Here is a 14,860-nt window from a genome sequence, read left to right as displayed (position 1 = left end):
CACACACCCACATATGTACATACATTATTATTATATTATTATTATTGTTGTTATATTATTATTATTGTTATATTATTATTATTGTTGTTATATTATTATTATTGTTGTTGTTATATTATTATTACTGAATTACTTAGGCAGTGCAATTTTTAGTTCTTATCATCATATGAATGCCAACGATGTGTATCCCACCATCGAGAATTAATAGACTCGGCAGCACATAAGCCGAGTTGATTAAACGAGCATGAAACGGAAATAAACATTTAGTAACGTTTTCTGCTATTGTAATGCGAGACACTTTAAGAAGAATCTAAAAGTGCGGAATAAAACGTAAGGAAATCTCTAGGCACTTGGAATCTTGAAACATCTTAGTGAACAGTTTGTAAACAAATCAGTAAATTGAGAGCTAAAAACAGTATAAAAGTTATAAAAGTGTGTTATATAATCAGATGTTCTTGCTTATGTTGTTTTCCTAAATGTCGTCTTATCTCACAACAGCATAACTGTTCTTGTGTTGTGTGATTGACCAATTTCCTGACTTTTCACAACTAGTGAAGAGGTTTCTTGACTTTTGATGAAGAAGCTTTTTGTACATCACTCTTCTATTAATAATAATACGTAAGAAACCGAAGGGTGCTACAGTTACTTCTGTTATACACCGAAGAAGAGTATGATACCCAGTTGGTACCTATGTATACGAACTCGTTATGAGTGTTCGGAGTTTTAATCTCTGATCGACGTTCGCTACCTTCATTGCAAATTTGTAAATAAATCATATTGGTTTTCTACATATATGGATGCTTGTCCACGAGAACTGAGACATTGGAAGAGTTTGTAGCTACTGATGACGAGGTGGTGGACGTGAGATACTATATTTGACATTTTCAAATACTTTATTTACGGGTTTATGTCGTTTCATTTATCATTTCAATAACCACAAAAGAGAGAGAGAGAACTGAATGCATTGAATCACTGAACAATTTAAGTTTATGTATAATCTGCCAAGGGCACTCAAAAGACTTTCTGTCTGTTAACCCTCACGAATCGTCACTTGACGGAGGCAGGTACAAATATGGAGACACTAAGAATTCTCATCTTGTCTAAAGACTTGAAAACATGTCAGCATCCTGTCTTTCAGATAAAATTTTTTTCCTGGTATGCTACACTTGTTCATCAATAATGCTGCAAACATCAAAGCAACAGTTTGAGAAAGTCATCTGCAGGCAACAAAACAAAGGTAAAGGACTAGGTTATACAGTTTCGGGAAAAAAGCAATCTCTCAGCAAGATTCATAATTAGTCTGTGAAGCAATCCCGAGATCGACCTCAAGGAAACAATGAGAAAGTATGAGTTCTCCATTGCTCCAAGGTCCATCTCTGGTACAGATGGGAGTAAGCTGCTAGCCTATCGATGAATCTTCATGCTATAGTGAGTCTGGCCAAACCTACACAAAGCCTACGAGTTGCTCTACACTTCAACAGGGCTGAATCTCTCAATTCAGAACACTGGGTTAATCTCTATTGATATAAGAGGAAAGTCACCATCCTTCGTGGCAAATCTTGTCCATTCATCATTTGGCCATGATAAAGTGAGACTAATCTTCGATCATTATGAAGAATGTTCTTTGAAGGAGGAAAAAGTGCACATGAAATAGTGAGATAAAGTACTACTTTGCTGAAAGTACTGATCTCAAACGTGTTCCTCTGAAGTAGTTTCTGTGTCACGCCAAAACAAAGGAAGAGTTGACAATATACCTGACTGATAAGACCATGCATCAATTCTCAGATTTCAATGCAACAGACTTTGCGGTAGTTTTTTGGTATAATAACAAAGAAGAATGGTGGGAAACTTGCTGAGCATCTGCAACAACATATACAAGAGGCAGCTGGCACACTGATAATTCCTTATGTCATAGATGTCAGTAAGATTTTCCAAGTGCACATCTGGAAATATCTTCGTCTGATACAGTTATACTTCTTATACTTGTATACTGGTGCTCACAAGTGTATCCAAACACTAGATTTCTGATTGGAAATTGTTCGTGTAAGACATCTATCCCCGTCGAGCTTGGTCTTGGTGTGGAGAAAGTAAAAGCTTTATTAGGATTCCATGCCTTAATCGGAGCAGACATAACTGGGTTATTCATTGGAAAGACAAAAAATAGCTTTAAGGTATTACATACCTCTGCCAGTCAGACCCTTGATGTTTTGCTGAGTTTGGACAATGAGGAAGGCCATCCTCATAATGAAACACTGGAGGCACTTAAGAAGTTTGTGTGTAGACTCCAAAGTCCCAGGACAACCCAAAGAAAAACTGATGAATCTAATGGTACACGTTCTCTCAGAAAAATGCAAAGGATGAAAAACTGCCACCAACTGAAGCAACTTTGACACAACAGATATTGAAAGCACATTATGTTGGAATAATATGGACACACGCTGAGGATCCAATGCCTGATTTATCATCCCCAATGCAGTATGGGTGGACAGGCAATGACGGCAAACTCGTTCCAGTTAGGTTTACTGAACCTCCAGCACTCCAGTCTGTCCTATTACTCATCAAATGTTCTTGCCAGAAGATAAGCAGAACAGCCAGGTACCGCGGTATAATAGCCAACCTACTTTGTACAGAATTCTGTGGCTGCTCTGATGAGTACCAAAATAAAAGAGACACCGAGAACATGTTAGATGACGAAAGTGACTGTTGAGTGAAGTGTCACTAACAATAATGATATTCTATGGAGCGCGTCTATAAAACTTGCTTTTTCTTATCTTAGCCACAGATACGAACCAATTCATTATCAATAGATATCTTAAATTAATAATTTGACTTTTTGTCACAGTATTTTATACAACGGCATTTGAATCAAAGATTTATCTGATGATAGGTATGTTCTGACTATTTTATTACTAGAAGCATATTAAATTTTCTCTTTGTAAAAGGATCTTTATGTTATTGTGCTGCAAGATATGTGTTACGTATACTAAAAATGTCAAACCCTTTTTTCCTCATTAGAATGCCATTCTATATAATATACAACCGTTAGTTTACTTTTAACACTATAGCCTCCATTACATTATGTGTGTTATCATTAGACTCATGTGGGTAGTTTCAAGTCTGGAACATTATGTGAATTGAGTTGACGTCTACATGGGACATTTTGATACATGCTTACATTGTTTTTTTACAGTTGTGAATGCAATGACTCTAAGTTAATGAGCGTTATGAGTGTGTTACACTTGGGTCCGTAAAGGTTATTTATTTTTTCGCGAGTATTATATGTTAAGCTTACATGAATTATTTTACTTCATGAGCATTGCGTACGATACAGTTAGGCCTACTTGAGTTTTTTAATTCATGAGCATTGCTTGTATTACAGCTAGGTTTACGTAAGTATATGAATTTATGAGCGTTGTGTGTCTACAGTTAGACTTACCTGAATTCTTTTAATTCATGAATGTTAGGTGTGTTTGAATTAGGCCTATGACGTTAATTTTTCTTCATGAACATCATATATATGTTACTATTCGACCTACATGTGTTCTTTAAATTTATTAGCTTCGTATGGTTATGGACTACAATAAGGGCTACAGGGGTACTTTTTTCTTTATCAGGATGTATTTATACTTTCTGATAATTGTGTATGTGTATTACGATTAGAAAAACTGTTTTTGTAATTTATGAAGTTGTGTTTATGTGAGTTACATTTCGACTTACTGGTGAATTGAAGTCGCTTTTTGATATTTAAAGGTAGATAACAAATTATTTATAAAGTTGGGGACTAATATAAATGTATTTTTCAATTTCAGACGACTATGAATATACTAAGTGAAACACAACTTTAGTCATTAAAGCTGTAATTAAGAGAACATATACATTAACATAAACTTGTTCAGAGATTAATAATTGTCGTTGAAACTTAGTCTTTTTCATATTATTTAAACGTGAAACAGGAAAAGATTTGTTTTAAAAGAGAAACGAGTTTCAGCAATCTTTACTCTTTGTTCACATTAAAATCAAAATGGAAGTGTTGCACAAAAACAGCATAAAAAGTTTGTTCATTTTCGGTAAATCATGTAAAGCTATTCAAACGTTATCTGCACAAGCCGTCCCTAATTTTGAGCTGATAGATTAGAGAGAAGGTAATCAATTATTAGCGTCCACTGCTAACTCTTGGGCTACTCTTGTTTTACCAAATAGTTGGATTTGACAGTCACTCTTGTAACGCATCCACGGCCCCAAAGTGCGAAGCATAACTTTTTTTGCGTGGACACTGAAAGAACTGCAGACACATAGTCCTACACGATGAACACTGGATCTAAACTCCAATTATTTGCTCTTTTTTTGTTAGCCTTTTATCATTATATCACTCCTTCTATTTATTTATATAACTCTATTATTTAAATTGTACAATATTTGATTCAAACTTCTTGACAAATGATTGTGGAAAATATTTTAAGATTACTTGATGCATGTTTTAAATAATACAGGTTTTGTAAACCCAATATCCAGTATAACTTTTCTTTTCATATTCTTTAAAATCAGCAACACATTTTTTTCTTAATTTACTGATATTATAGTGATAAAATAAACCAGTGTCCTCCACGTTTCAGTTTATGCAAACAAAAGTAATTCTGATAACGCTAAACGATTTTTATAGGGAATTTGTCTATGCTGCTTAGCTCTTTTGATTTATTTCTCATTATTCTTTGAGTCATCAACTGTCCTTTTTCTTTCCGGATATGGTTATTGCTTCCGCCGTTCGGCTGCTACTTTAACCACTTTCAATATATGCTATAAAGGTTGAACTATTTGTTCTTAGGGTGTATGAAAATATTAATTAAATCCATTTGGTGCTTAAGTTTTTCCGTTAGAAAACCAAAGCGAAGAGGACTAAAATGTGCAAAGTAATTCATTCTCAAAAATCAAAATATTTGCATTTTTCTCTCTTACAGAAACTTGCGGATTCGAGTCCCGTCAAGTCGCAGTTATTCACTTTACGAGAAATGTTGTTGTTGTTGTTGTCAGGTGTGTATCAGATATCCTACTTGTGCTTTTTATATATAGTTTGTTTGTTACAAAATGTTTGCACAAAGCTAGACAAAGGTGCTATTTGCGCATAGCTGATCCTAATAGACTACAAGAAAAAGAGATAATCAATATCACCCACAGCCAACTCTTAGGTTGTTCTTGTCTCACTGAATAGTAGAACTTGACTGTTACTCGTATCGTGCACAACGGTTCTAGTGTGCGAACAGCGTTTTTGCAGCAAAGGGCCACGAACCTTGAATCTTCGATTCACAGTTCAAGCAGGTTAATCACTAGGTCACACTCAAGCTTTATGTTTCGGGTCTTGGTTTATCTCATTTACGATTCATAGGATTTTTCTTTCTCAAAAGCTGAGAGTTCCCAATATTTTAAGAAATTTATAATTCAAACAATAAATTAACATAAATACGGTTTACTGTTTGAACAACAAGTTAAATCTCCACGAATGTACTTCTTTATAACTTTGAGTTATTGAGCTGGAAATTAATGTGCCTTTAACACGATGAAACCTTCCAAAGAAGAAGAAAAACTTAGAGGTATTTCATTTTCTAACCGAGCACATCCTACTTAAGATCTTTGATTTCAACCTTCTCAAATACGAGAAAATTAGCTGACCAGTATCAAATCTTTCGGGACCATTCTTTAATAAACACAGTATATTGTCGAAAGTTAAAAAAAAAGTACTTTCGATATTTTTACATTTTAACATCAACGAGAAATACATTTCTTTGGTTTTTATCGATATTTGGAATGAGGCGCTATAATGACACTGATTATCGTAAATTTTATCATTTTTATTTTTACGCTATTTCACCCTTTGAATAAAGCTCTCGAAAACATTTTATGACCTCTCCAAGAAAGCGTTTTTGCTATCCCCATTAACTTTTATCATGGCAATAATTTTAGGGTTAGTGCGCCAATATTTCTTCGTGTTAGAGAAATCAGTTTACGCATGTATAAGTTCTATTAGAGTCGTCCAATTATCCGACGTTGGTGATGTGGTAGTTTCTCATGTTTCTGCATGTTTATTTAAACTATTCATTAAAATATTTCAAAAGTACTATTGTCACCTTACACAAGTAAAAAATCAGCTGAAGAAAAATACCCTAATCCATGGCAATGAGTGTTCACGTTGAAAGACTGATATTATTATTAGCCTACTTTAACAAATGCTATTTAGCTAAGTAAGTTATACAGACAAAGGTAAAAACTAGAGATAGCCTCAAATATATATATATATATATACACAACGAGCAGTATTCGTAGCATGTTTTACAACCATCTGTTACTGCTGGTGCTTTTCTAAAGTAAATAAAAAAATATTAAATTTTAGAAAACAATAAGTAACAGTGCATAATGTTTATATAAAATGATATTTTACAGATTCAGTGCATGATTAAGTTGTTTCTTATTAATTTTACAGCATACTTAGGTGCTTACATATCTTAAGAACCATATTGTGTCAACACCGAATGTAGCGAATACTCACTATAAATACGTCCTCATTTAAATTACTTAAGACTTAAATTAGCACAGTTAGCAAGATATAGCTTTTTTTTCTGATTTTAGGTACGTATCCAAGTCAAAATTCACCAAAACACCGTAAACTGTGTCCCCCCCCCCCCCCACACACAAATGTTCAAACTGATGTAGAGGCTGATTAGAAGTTGGTCTAATGAAGTTTTTTGTAAGTTTTTTTTTTTTGGTCTGGAAACGAACCCTCAACAAACAGAAATGTGATGCACGTTTTTTCATGCTTACCAAAACTTGCTGATAAAACTGGCGTTTACTACACAGGTGCCAAAAACATTTACCATCTAGCATTTGAAAAACATTGGAATAATGATGAACACAAAAATTGTGCAAGTTATGTCTGCTGCAAATCTCAATCCTGAAGAAATACCTAGCCATCAACTTGATAGATGGCAGCAAAAAAAGAAGCTAAGAACAGTATGTTTGTTTGTAATTAAGCACAAAGCTACACAATGGGCTATCTGTGCTCTGCCCACCACGGGTATCGAAACCTGGATTCTGGCCTTGTAAGTCCGCAGACATACCGCTGTACCACTGGGAGGCAGAACAGTATGTATCTCTTAAAGATATTTTCCTACTTGTATTTCATGAAGCCAATGATGCACTTCCTATTAGCAACTTTGAAGACGATATTGTAATTTTGAAGCAACTAGATGTGGATGTTGGAAATTCTTAACACAGTGATACGGAAAGTGCAAGAATTATGAAGAAAATTGCATCCGTAATTAATTGTACATTTCTAGAGATCTGTTTTTTGATGAGTCAGAAGATATAACTAAAACAAAAAGCAGATATTGTGTTTCGAAGAAGGTAAACTTTGTTGTGACTTCAGATAGGTTGTTGTTGGGCTATCTATGCTCTGCCCACGATGGGTATCTACACCAGGTTTCTAGCGTTGTAAGTCCGCAGACATACCGCTGTGCCACTTAGGAAGGGGGGTGGGGCTATGGAATAGGAAGATTATGTACCGGAAAATTAAATTGTGGTGAAGCAGACAAGCACGCAGATTCCAAAGTGAGTTAAAAGATCTACAGATGAACCTTACATGTAAATAAGTTAGTATGTTTACACATGGAATAAGCCGATTAAGTCGCTCTTTTGCTGAACGATACTACGATAGACCAAGCCTATAAGTGAAATTTACTTGCATGTGTAAATTTTTTCCTAATTTTTGGAAGTGGTAGATTAAAAGAAATGCAACTAATCAATACCACACACCACCATCTATTGGGCTACTCTTATGACAACGAACGGTGGGATTGACCGTGACTTTATAATGCCCCACTGCTGAAAGGGTGAGCACGTTCGGTGATGGGATTCGACCCCGCCACACTCAAATTGCTTGTCGAGTGCCCTAACCACCAAGCCATGCTCGGTACCCATTGTGAATGAAATTGTGAACGTGTTTGACGCTTCGGGATTAGGGGATGTGAGGAGGAAAACTTGTCTTAGTGAGAACAGATGAGGCATAAGTAAATGTTGGAATTTACAACAACGTTGTTCCGAAACTACGCGACATGTTTGATGTAAGGGTTTTTCCTTGTTCCTATTCTGTGCGCTACACATGCTCCAAGTAGGCTGATCGCTCGGTTTCTTACTGTGAGATATTAATTCGTTGCGTTACTAAGGTGATGAGCATCTCTTTGCATAAAAGGCAGGGGAAAAAAAAACACCAACGTTAAAACCCTGCTTGAAGAAAAAGATTTTGTAAAGTCGGGAAAGGCTCGCAACATTAGCTGATCTACATGGAGGCATGAAACATTGCTCAAAATTTGGAGACTTTTATCTGCTATTAAGATCTATGTATCCACAACTAACTTATAACAGATATTTGCATGAAATTTGTTCTGCGCGTTTTAAGTGTTTTTTGCCACATATGCTCCACATTTTCAGCATTTTATTTGCAATACACCTTTCATATTCTAGAGTAAAACAACTGATTATAGGAGAAGGTAAAGAGGAGCCCATGGGAGCTGTTGGACAATTTATAATTTTACTTGAAAGTGATGGCAACTATAGGTTTGTTTGTTTGTTTTTAATTATGCACAAAGCTACACAAGGGCTATCTGTGCTCCGCACACCACTGGTATCGAAACCCGGTTTCTAGCGTTGTAAGTCCGCAGACATACCGCTATGCCACTGGGGGCGGCAAGTATAGGAAAGAAATATCTCTAGCTGCGGATGCTGATAGCGTCAAAGTAAACATTTTATAGGAGCTTTAACTGCCGAACTTGACACAAGGTTTGAATCCCTAGAGTCATGCAGCTAGTTTCTGGAGTTATAGGAGCTTTAACTGCCGAACTTGACACAAGATTTGAATCCCTAGAGTCATGCAGCTAGTTTCTGGAGTTATAGGAGCTTTAACTGCTGAACTTGACACAAGATTTAAATCCCTAGAGTCATGCAGCTAGTTTCTGGAGTCTGATCCATCAACTTGGCCAAATGATAAGAATGATCGCCACATTTTTGTCAACCAAGATTCAAAAATATGAAAACATTGTATTAGTTGACACAAAGTTTGATGAAATGAAAGCAGGAATATCTTTCTTGGAGCAGCATTTTTTAAACATTGTGATAACCAACCATTCCGAATCCTACTTAAACATTTACAAACTATTGTTGTTGTTTACAATACATTTTTAATCGGCACTAATGAAACAATATCATATTTAAATGGAAACTAGTTCTGTCCAAACAAACGTGGGACTGAAAAGGACATGTGGAATGTCCAAACAAACGTGGGACTGAAAAGGACATGTGGAATGTCCAAACAAACGTGGGACTGAAAAGGACATGTGGAATGTCCAAACAAACGTGGGACTGAAAAGGACATGTGGAATGTCCAAACAAACGTGGGACTGAAAAGGACATGTGAAATGTCCAAACAAACGTGGGACTGAAAAGGACATGTGGAATGTCCAAACTAGTTTCCATTCAAATTTGGCATTGTTCAGTAAGTGTGGACTTAAACTTTATTGTAAATGACAAACAAATATTGATCCTGGCTATCAGCCTCATACCTTTCTATCCTGTTGCGCATTTAAATGTGTAAGATGACCACTGAAACCTTTGAACCTGAACCTGCAGTTGAAGTTTAAATGCAGTCAGCAAACCACGGACTCAATCAGAACATCAAGAAGAAAGACTAGGATCCTCAACATCCCAATTGTTTGAACTCTCAAAGAAGGAGATAAAACTGGAAAGTGACTTGGATAATTTATCTCTAGTTTCGATGATTCCAGCCCATATTGGTACAAAAACTGCGCGAACCACCTGGCAATAACACATTGTTAACTAAACAAACCTAAAAAGCTAACTTCAAAGTTTGTCATTCTTTTACGGGGCCGAGCGTGGTCAAATGGCCAGCATGTCCGACTGTGATCCAGGTTGTGTCGTTCGGACTCCGTTACTGCCATGAAACTAAATAAAAATAAAATCACTTTCTACATTTTGTGGTTGTGAGTACGTTATAGGAGTAATAGTCAAATCCCACTATTCAATTAGAGTAGACTACGAGTTGATGTTAACTGGCTACTTTTCCTCTAGTCTATCACTTCAAAATTAAGGATAGATAACGCAGATAACCTTCGAGTAGCTATGCGCAAAATTCACCAAACAAACAGTCTTTACGTATTTGTGTGGTGGCATTAACCGTTTTGGGACATAAAGTGGAAAGGATTTAAAATAAAAACAACAACTCACAAAAGCGACGAAAATGGCTCTTGATGTTTAAACTTTTATAAACGTAGTCTTATTTTTCATAAACCTGTGGATTCATTGTTCGCAGCTGTTGCCAAAAAAAAAAAACACAAACCGCACTTTGATGCTATGAAAGTGATAATCAAATCCCAGACTACGGTCAGACAAGAGTCTCTAGTCTGTTAGTTCAGAATTAAGGATACCTATCAGCAGATAGTTTTTTATGTAGCTTTGCGCGAAAAAATGTGTCGCAAGGAAATATATATTAACGATTGATATTTTACTCTTTAAAACAACAACAACTAACTTTAGAAAATATTACAAATAGGAAGTTATACAGTGTTATATCTAACAATATTTCACAGTTAAGTGGTTCGGTAACATTACGTTCAGGCGATACTACTGAAATTAGCTTTATTAATGATCAGTATGATTTATGTTTGGTAAAATTTTACTGGGTAGTTTTAACAATGTTAATTGAATTTCACACGCGGATGGTTCAACAACGCTACTAGGATTTCACAAGCAGGTAGTTTAACAATGTTAGTGTTAATAGTTTCGTTTTGAGTTTACTTACTGATAATAAGAATTATTTTATTACAAGTTACAGCTTTTACAGCAAGGAATAATATCTTTAATTAAAATAGGTTCGACGTTTCGATCGCTAGTGCGATCATTTTCAAATACCACTTATGATCGTACCAGTGATCGTTACGTCGAATTTCACACGCAGCTGGTTCAACAACGTTACTAAGGTTACAAGAACAGGTAATTTAACAATGTTAGTGTTAGTTGAATTTCGCACACGGATTATTCAACAATGTTGTTATTGTTTCACGAGCAGGTAGTTTACCAACAGTACACTTTTTCAGGATTTCACAGTCATATAAATCAACACAGCTTCGTTTAATTGGACGTAAAAAACTTTAACGAAACTTCGTTTAGTAGGATTTCACACGCTGGTAACCAACAACGATAATGCATGATATAATTAATTTTACAGGCACATAAATCAACAATTGTACTTTTTAGTAGGTTTAAACAGGCAGATGATTTAACAATAACTTTTCATTATAATTTCAAAAGCAAGGTAGCAGGATTTCACGTCATCAAACAGTGCTACATTTAGTAGGATTTCACAGGTGATAGTTTAACGATTCTACATATAGTAGGATTTCACAGGTGATAGTTTAACGATCCTACATTTAGTAGGATTTCACAGGTGATAGTTTAACGATCCTACATTTAGTAGGATTTCACAGGTGATAGTTTAACGATTCTACATTTAGTAGGATTTCACAGGTGATAGTTTAACGATCATACATTTAGTAGGATTTCACAGATGGTAGTTTAAAATTCTAGGTTTAGAAGGATTTCACAGGTAGTAGTTTAACAATGTTACATTTGGTAACATTTCACAGTGGCTATTTCCACAACGCAACAGTTTTTGTTATAACACTTAGAGTAATCAAACAATACCAGCATTAGCAAAATTTTATAGGTAGGCCATTTCACAATGCTATGTTTTGTAGTATTTTACACGTTAAGCGAGACTTAACGAAGGTAGTTTAAAAAAAGCTACGTTTAGTGTGGTTCTCAGAATTACTTGTTTAAAAACAGTATCTTTCTTTTAACGACTTCACGGTAGATAATATAACAATGCTATGATTAGTAACTTTCATAGATAAGCAGCTTGACATGACTGTGTTTAGTAAACTTTTACAAATTAGTACTTTGACATTGTTGCGTTTAGGCTTTTAGAAAGTTATAATCAGTAGGGCCTAATAGCTATGAAGCTTAGCCTTAGATTATTCACAAATACTTCTATATATATTAATGTTTCGGCCTATAGTCCAGTGGATAAGTTCTCAGTATCACAAGAATAGTTCAAATCTGGATAGAAGCATGAAATTTGGTACATTTGTAGTTTATCATATGGATGTTCATATAAAACCAAGAAAGCCTTTATTCTCATGTTTTCTGTTGAACTTTTGAGCTGGATGAATTTCACTATCATGTCTCCTTAGTATCTTCAAGATATCTGGTTAAATAACATTCAATGCTCATTTCTTGGGTTAAAATATTTAAGAAAGTTTATTTAAGGGATCTGGTATCTTTGTTGTATCTATGATCATGAATAAGTACATCAGAACGTCAATAATCTGCACGTCATTTATCCGCATCCCAGTTTCATGGACAAACCTTCCATGACAAATGTGTTAGAACATTATTTTTTGAGTCATAATTTTCCTTTTCAAAGAAACGATTGTCCATATATGTGTGTGTGTGTGTGTGTGAATTTCATACAATATTACAAATCCATAATATAAATTGAGAAGCTTTATAACTGTTGGTGATAACAGTTACAGGCGTCTAGTTATCCTTTGTGTTTTTACAGAAACCAAGGTGAAGCTGTGAAGTTGGTGATGGTGTAAATATACCGTAGAGACAAGAACATGTAGATGTTTGTAGACAAATAAAATGTCCTTATAGAGCAACAATGAAAACATACAAATGAGCACCAGCCAGGAAAAACTTTGCCAGGTTACAAACTGGACTTTTTGTGCTCTCTGCCAGAAAGACTGATGAGAAACCTGTATGTTCAGCAAATAGTACGAGAAAAAGTTATGATTCTAGATAAGAGAATACTGCCAGAAATCTCTCAAAATTTCACGACACTGATATAACTGCACTAAACCAGGGACAAGGTATGGAAGAGACACTAAAGGCCCGAAAAGCTTCTTGGCATAAGTCGTGTTATAATATATATAGTAACCTGAAACTTGAAAGAACACAGAAGTGGAAATATGATGATACCTTAAATTAAAGCCATGTAAAGACACGTTCCAGTGTAAAATCAAGAGCAACAGTAAAAGAAGTGTGCTTTTTCTGTGACAAGACTGATGAAAAATTGCACAGAGCATCAACCTTGGAGCTGGATGAAAATATTAAATGGTGCACACACACAACTTTCAGACACCAAACTGATGACAAAAATAGTTCCAGGTGCATTATAAAACATCAAATATTTGGTAGCCTTGTACAACAGAGCAGGAAAGAGGAAAGAAGTTAAGGAGGACAATGGGCAGAACGTATTGTTCTGGCTGAATTAGCATATTATATTGAAGAGACAAAAAAAAAACGACGATGAGAGAGCACCTTCTTTCAAATTCTCAGATTTAGTGAAACTATATACTTTCAGTCTGCATCAGTTACAAGCTTGTGTCCCCAAACAGGATAAGGCTTAAAGAAAGTTTCTTTTCTTAAGTTCCTTGTCTGATGGCATACAATGATGGAAGACAAGTACACTTAGCTTTTGATGAGGGCATTAGTGATGCTTTGAAAATTATCATGGAAAACAGCTATGACTCTGAGATCATGCTTATAGCAAAAGCTGCAAAAATCATCGGAACAGAAATTTTGAAGAAGCCACAGGAGTTTCATGGCTCTTTTGGACCTGACTGTCATCAAAAGGTTGTGCCTGATTCATTGAATGCAATTATAAAGATGATACTGGAAGGACCGAGTATAATACATCAGACTGATCAACAAAACTCTGGATCAAATGTAGCACTTGTGCTTACTGAACTCATGATTTTCAATGTTATAAAACACACCAGATCGGTATCTACATCTACAGTGTGACATAATGGTGATAGAGAAACACCTCTAGATATCTACATAGCACTTCTTATTCACGCAGAAACTCATAAAAAGGACCTTGTTGACAAATTTCATCAACTGGGACTCTGTATCTCATACTACAGGGTCATGTAAATAGCTGCTGATCTGGGAAATAGCATGTGTGTGTCCAATATGAAAGAAAAGGGGTTTTGTGTCCACCAAAATTAAGAGAAAGACTGTTCATGACGGGAAATGTTGATGACATTGACCACAATCCCAGTTCAAGAACTGCAAAGGACTCGTTTCATGAAGCAGCAGTTTCACTTACTCAGCATCCCAGCCAAGATAAGATGGGGGTTGATCGTGAAGTGGTTATCATTAATCGTGCTATCCCAAGAAAGAAAGGTCTGTCTGAACTACTAAAGTCATACACAGAGATCAGATCAGCTGGTCTGCCAATCATGCATTTGTTCAGCCACCGCTTACGAGGCCTCCAGCCATTCAGCCTTGCTTCCACTATTTCATGAAAATAACCATTCCACTGCATTGATTATGCATTCCATGAAAATCATTAGAGAAACTGTCCAATACTTGAACTCTGGGCAAGAACCTATCATAGCAATAGGCCAGCCACTGTTTGCTATTGGCAAGCAAATTCAGTGTAACCAATCACATCTGTGTGGAGAGGACTCCTTCCTTGTTATGATGGGTGGGTTGCACATAGCGGTGTCAGTACTCAATATGATTGAGCATTGGCTCGAAAACAGTGAGTGGACAAATGCTCCGGTACAGTCTGAAATTACAATTCCAGGGAAAGCAGGTACTATTTTGAAAACCAACTATGTCACACATTCTCGGTATACACACCAGGTCTGAAAACCAACTATGTCACACATTCTCGATATGCACACCAGGGCAGTGCTGCTGCATTTTGTATTATACAAGTGAAGGCATA

This window comes from Limulus polyphemus, unplaced genomic scaffold, assembly GCF_000517525.1.
Source record: "Limulus polyphemus unplaced genomic scaffold, Limulus_polyphemus-2.1.2 Scaffold3017, whole genome shotgun sequence".
Classification (NCBI taxonomy): Eukaryota; Metazoa; Arthropoda; class Merostomata; order Xiphosura; family Limulidae; genus Limulus; species Limulus polyphemus.
The sequence above is the reverse complement of the archived record's forward strand: the minus strand, read 5'-3'. Positions refer to the sequence as shown.